This window comes from Callorhinus ursinus, unplaced genomic scaffold (assembly GCF_003265705.2).
Source record: "Callorhinus ursinus isolate GAN/ISIS: 27379988/994484 unplaced genomic scaffold, GSC_fseal_2.0 scaffold20, whole genome shotgun sequence".
Lineage (NCBI taxonomy): Eukaryota > Metazoa > Chordata > Mammalia > Carnivora > Otariidae > Callorhinus > Callorhinus ursinus.
The window spans coordinates 5,527,366-5,533,758 of NW_027397082.1; the positions used below are offsets into that span (position 1 = coordinate 5,527,366).

At 46.7% G+C, this 6,393-nt stretch overlaps 1 protein-coding gene across 5 annotated transcripts in view; it reads left to right on the plus strand.

The window, feature by feature from the left end:
- The window catches only part of GFRA1 (GDNF family receptor alpha 1), a 216,104-nt gene that overhangs the window by 200,170 nt on the left and 9,541 nt on the right, over window positions 1-6,393 (plus strand). The window lies entirely within an intron of this gene.

Here is a 6,393-nt window from a genome sequence, read left to right on the forward strand (position 1 = left end):
TCTCCTGTTGAGTTCGTAGGTGTTCAGAATGGTCTGATCCCTATCCAGCTGAATTCCTGGGACCAGACGAAATCCAGATCTCCTACTCCTCCGCCATCTTGCTCTGCCCCCCCAAAACTTTTTTAAAGAAAGTGGCCTTGTTCATGTTCCCCAAAATCAATAAATGACTGACATTCAGACTTGAAATTAGAAAATTTGATTTAACACATTCAATGAAATATTATCATTCAGTTTTAAAAAAAATAAGCAAATCCTGCAATATGCCACAACAGGGATGAATCTGAAGGACATTATACTACATGAAATAAGCCAGTCACAGAAGGACAAATACTGTGTAATTCCACTTACATAAAATATCTAATATCCTCAAACTCATGGAAGCAATGAATGGAATTGTGGCTGCCAGAGGCTGCGGGGAGGGGAAACAGGAAGTGGTTGTTCAGTGTGTGTAGAGTTTTGGTGATGCAAGATGAATAAAGGTTCTAGAGGTCTGCTGTGCAATATTGGGCCTATACTTAGCAATACTGTATTGTGTACTTCAAATTTTCTTCAGAGAGTAGATCTCATGTTCAGTGTTTTTTTTCCACTCTTTTTTTTTAAAAAACAGCTTTGAAATAAAAAGTTTGGGACAAATCTGTCATTTCTGAGTGATTTAATGATTTTGCCCTTTAACTTCTCAATTGACAAATAATCTATGGGCACAGTCCCCAAACCTGTCAGATAAGAGGGTTTCTACTCTAGGCTTGGCCCTAAGCTCAACCTGAATTGCACAGTTAAACTTGGAATACCCCATGGGTGCCAGGAATCCAAGATCTGCTAGACTCAAGAACATGCATCCATGTCTCTTTCAAGGCTATGGCCCCCCCAGCCCTCCCCCCGCAACAGTCTGGCCTCAGTTCAGTTCACTGCACTGACTTTGGAGGCCTTGTCTAAATGGCCCAACAGGGATCTGAGCCTGCACTTCTTCTAGGTAAGGAAGCCTGACTTCAGGACGCCAAAGCCTTTCCCCGACCGTGAGGGTTCCATCCCCCAGTTAGCCACTGCAGCGACGTCTTACGACCAGGCTCAATCTGCCCAGAGCATACCAGCCTAAGGGAAACTTGGCACCCAGTGGGCCTTCCCAGACGGATGCTGAGGGAAATATCTTTATAAGGCCTTCTTAGAGCTTCACGTAATGAAAGTCTTCTGGCCTCAGCTCAGTTCTGGCACAGTGTCTTGCCGAGAGTGGGTAAAAAAACCGTCCCTTTCTCCGAAAGACACTTGCCCCGTCTCATCCTTGCCCTCCTCATTGCCCCTTAGCCCTTCCCCAGCTTGTGCCAGGGTCCATGGAGCTGGCAGAGTTCAGCCTGGCGGAAATGGATCCCTTCCCCGCTGAGCACTGGCATGAGAAGACAAACATCCAAGCCCAGGGGCTCAGAGCAGGTCTTATTTATGTGTCCACTTGTTTTATGCACCAGACTTTACTGCACATTATTCAGACCAGTGGTTGCAAGTGGTTGTTACCAAGTTTGTAGGAAAAGCAGATCAGTAGGAAGGTGAGTTTCAAAACAGACCGTGGCAGGGATTTTGGAAAGGCTGGCCAATAGCTTGTGACCAGACCAGCAGTAAAACCTCCCCAGGTTTGCCCAAATCTAGCAGGCAAAATCCAAAAAGCTGAAAAGAGCATAATACTACAGAGCCCCGGACAGACCACCATTCCTTAGCTCAGATTCAGTAGCAGGCAGCTTCTTTTTTCTGTCTTTTTTGTGTAGAAATTAATTTGGACGAATACGTATCAAGTACACAATAGAATTGCAATATGGAAAATACTGCCCATACAAGTCTATAGTCAGGGGAGTATGTTTTTTTTGTTTGTTTGTTTGTTTTTAATGCAATGTAAAAATGCAGGTTGCTCTGCTCAGGTAACCTTCAGACTTGGGTGCACACCCTCCTTCCTATGTCTTGTCCTACCCGAAAATGTAAGATGTGTAGATGGCTGTTTCAGGAAGAACTCATGCAATGGTTTCCCCTCACAAACGTCCAATTTATGCTGCAGAAGAGACTCACATGCTAATAAACTGGTATTGACAAGTGTGATAGATGTAGCTAGGTACTTAGTGAGTGCTGGAGAGCAAAGTTTATTGCATTTTACAGTCTGTGTATTCCTCTGTTTATTGCTTGTGTTCTGTCATTAAGCAAACAGGTTCCTAATATAGCAAATCTCTCTAATCAGTAAAGCAAGGGAGAAAAGAACCAGAAGCACCATTAATTATGACCATTTGGCTGCAGCCTGGACAGGCTGTTGCTATTGGATTGGGCTACTTCCTCTGGTTTTATTTTCTGGAGGTAGAGCAGAAACTGGCTCCCCTTATTCGTGGCAGAGAGTAGAGAAATGTTCCACGCCCTGCTGGCTGACAGCTGCCTAAAACCCCAAGATGAAGCCCTGACTTCTCTACAGAAACGGAGTCCTGGGGCCACAAAGACCAGGCTCCGCTTCGGGGTGCTCTTAAGTCTCCAAGTCCATAAACAGAGCAAGTGTGCGCCCCCAAAGTGTGCCTCGTCCCCGAGGCTCTGGGAGAGCCTACTGTGGGCAGAGCTCATGTGTCTGTGCGGTGGCCCAGGGCAGGGGGAGGGCTCTGGATGGAGGGCTCCCAGCAATGCATGTGTCTGTGCGCTCTGAACAGGAAGGCTACTGGCACCGGGGCACACTTTCCAAATGCTAATCACTGGGGTAAAAAGCAGGAGCGTCATCGGTCTGACTCCAGGTAACCGAGGTTAACAGCATGTAATGCATTTATTAACCCTCTGGTGACAGGGACTGGCGAGGTCTGGCCCTACAATTACAGTGCGGTGGAAATTCTATTACCCGACGTGCCTGGACTAGCGGATTACTGCCAGTGACAATTCTACAACACTGCTGGAGGGACAAGGCTTAGGAGGTGCCTGAATACAAGTTCTCCAGTTTTCCACAATGACAGCAAGGCTGCTGGGCTGGAGATGGGCTTCGCCAGTCCCTTTCATCTCCCCATCCTCGAGATGGAAACCTGTGGTCCCGTGGTTTGCTGGTGATGTTTCCCCTCCGCTCAGAGTCAGGTGGTTTCCCCCATAACCACAGAAGTTATGAATTAGCTGCTAGGAAACACTCTTCCCTAAAAGAGATGAAAGAATTCATTGTTCAACATGTCGTACCTGTGGTTAAAATGGACTTTTAGAAAAATGAAATCCGCCCTCTTCTTCTCTTCTTTATACTTCTCTCTCTCTCTCTCTCTTTCGGAAATGTCATACTTTAAAGCCACACTGTAAGGTTTGGTGTCTAGATAGGTCTGGGCTGGCCATGCTCTGTGCTGGGTCCCTGTGAATGTCGTTAATGAGCAAGGCTGCTGGGCCCACAGACAGGACCTTAAGCCAGCACTCCCTTACTCCACCCTTTGTACGGGGTTAGAGCTCAGCAGTAAGAAGTACTCTTCTCGTTTCTTCTTATAACTTAGCAGGTCTCGGAAGTTTTGTTATTATTTTTTTTAATTTTCCTGGGACCTTCCCCGTTTTTATCACCTGTGAGATGATGTTTAAAGTATGTAAATACTCTTTGCAATAGTTGACAGTGGGGGCCTCCCTGTAATTCTAGGTTTGCATTTATCCTACCTGATTAGCGACACAGTGATAGCTTGATGATGCTGCCAAAAATGCTCAGGATAAAAGCCCTTCAAATGTGGAAATAACAGGTTGCTCAGGCTTCTAAAATGAGCTCTAAGAGCCAGATTTCCTTAAGTGGACTCTGGATCTGCATAGGAGATTTCTGACCCTCAGTGTCACCAGAGGGATTCGGACTGCATACAGGACTCACAAGCATGCAACCAGCCAGACATACACGGGTCTAAGTTCCCAGGCTCTGCCCCTCCATGTGCAGCTTACAAACCCTTAGAGGCACCAGACGCCCCGTGTGGTAATGCTCCACCTATATTATGATGCTAGCGAGTCTAGGCAGCAGACCCAAGACCCTCATCTTGTCGTATGCACTTCAGGTTTGCTGGGAAAAAATCTCATGTCTATGAGCAGTCTTCTGATTCTGTTACCCAGGTGCCACCTGCTATTCCAATAACTGGTAACATTTGCCTTTCACCTTCTCATCAGACCGCCGGACCATCCTGTGGTCCCTGCGAAGTTCAGGTGGAAATCCAGGGCTGTTCTGCTCTGCTTCTGTGGTGCCGGGAGTTTCTACCCAGACCTCTCATTGGGAAGCTGTGTTAATACACTGTGTAAGCAGAGCATTTAAAGGCCTGTGTGCATGCACTGCTGAGCCTCTGGAGTGCTAAGTGCTTGGGTGGGTTGGGAAGGTGCTTAACAGGAGAGAAGGCATTTTCTCAGAGCCTCTGCAGGGGCCTGGGTGTACATTATTACCTTTGCTCTGCAAGTTATCCAGTTATGCCAACAGGAATGGTCCTCGAGGCAAGATGAACTTGGAGATGCTGCCTCTACTTTTAGTGAAGCCAGTGGGGCTATAGGGAGATGCGGCCTCTCGCTGACCATTTCCTTTAGATAGATGCCAACAAGATGCCTGCTTTGGGGGGAAAGAGCTCAGAGACTTTATAGACCTGGAGCTGGTTTAAATGTATTTTCCTGTGTGACAGAGCAGTAATCCCCGCTCTTTTCCAGATGGAAGGCAAGAGCCTGCACGTTTATAGCGCTGCACGCAGAGTGAAACCCTCGGTGACCAGTGAGGGTCAGAAATCTACCTCTGCAGATCTAGAGTCCACTTAAGACAATCTGTTAAGACAGAAGACTTTTCTTACCCATTGGTAGAAGCCCCTTTATAATTATTTAATAATGATGGGCATCGAACTAGAATTTCAACACATTCCTGAAGTGACTAAGTGTAGCTAATGAGTATCTCGGACTGTGTACATAGTGAGTAAAAACCTACATCCCAGTGCTAATCATACAGAACAAAGTAAGAAGGAGGAGGCCTGCCTGACCCTTAGAACTTAAAGGCCTGTGGTTTAGAACATGGAGGCATAAGCCCAGAAACAACTTGAAGGCATAACATGTTTCAGAATAAAGTCAGGCTGCTTTCTCTGCACATTTTAGTGAACTTCTTAGTTATGCAAAGGCCCACAGCAAGCGTTTATGTCTTTTGTAGATTATGGCCTCACAAAGAAAAAAGAGAATGTGATGTTTTAAGGCCATTTTGGTATCTGGGCACAATTCCAATCTTGAACAGAAATAAAACAGGTAAAGTTCTGTACATTATTCTCTGCGGGTAACAATGCAATGGACCAGATCTGCTATTACTATAGATTAAAAGTAGGCTTTTGGGTAAGGTTCAATTCCTCTTCCCATTTCTCCTCTGATCCTCTTATATGTAACATTTAGTGACCTTTGAACAGCCTGGGGATGCTTCACAGTGTCTTATTCTTGATGCCTGTTTAAAGGTTCTATTTCATGTTCACAGCTGGTATATGCAAATACAGGTAAAGATTATGATGCCTCCCAAGTAGCATTATGGTCAATAAATTACTCCTTGGGTGAATATACCATCATCAGCCTAGCACATCTCCAATGAGTTCCAGAAGTCTTCTTACACCAGGCAGCCTGCCCGTTGCCATTCACTCAGAGCTGGTTGCCCAGACACTCCTTGACTCAGGTGTGATGCTTGACCAGAGTCATCCTATTGGCACATGAGCTCTCTGTCTTTGGTGTTAACAGGCTCCTGTTTTGGAGGAAGATGCTCAAGGTGGGGGAGGTTATTGTGGATTTGGGGGGCAGGTAGGGCATGAAGAGTCAAGCATGCCAGGGATTGCCTGGAAGAAACACTGTAATGGAGGAAAGAGCATATTTTCTTTCAGAAGTTTTAGAGACCTGGTCTATATCCTGACTGTACCAGTAAATTGCTATATGACCTTGGAAAAGTCACTTAATTTCGCTGCACTCTGTTTTCCTTTACAAAACAAAAAGGCGGTATTGGGTCAGCAGTTCTTATTGTAATTGTCTGGGCGATGGAAACTTCCCTTCAACTCACTTGTCTGGTAGAAGCTCAGCGAGGACTAGTTCCAGTGTGAGGAGATGGGGAGCCCCTGCCTCTGCCCTGGAAGCAATTTTATGATTCCTGGGTCGGGATCCGTAACATCCTGCACAGTTCCTCCAGGGGATCCCTCTATAAGAATCCCCGTCCTGTGTCATAACTCCCAAGCCGGGAGTGACTGACTCCGCTAGAGGGCACCAAGCCGGGAGTGACTGACGACTCCGCTAGAGGGCACCAAGCCGGGAGTGACTGACGACTCCGCTAGAGGGCACCAAGCCGGGAGTGACTGACTCCGCTAGAGGGCACCAAGCCATGAGTGACTGACTCCGCTAGAGGGCACCAAGCCGTGAGTGACTGACTCCGCTAGAGGGCACCAAGCCGTGAGTGACTGACTC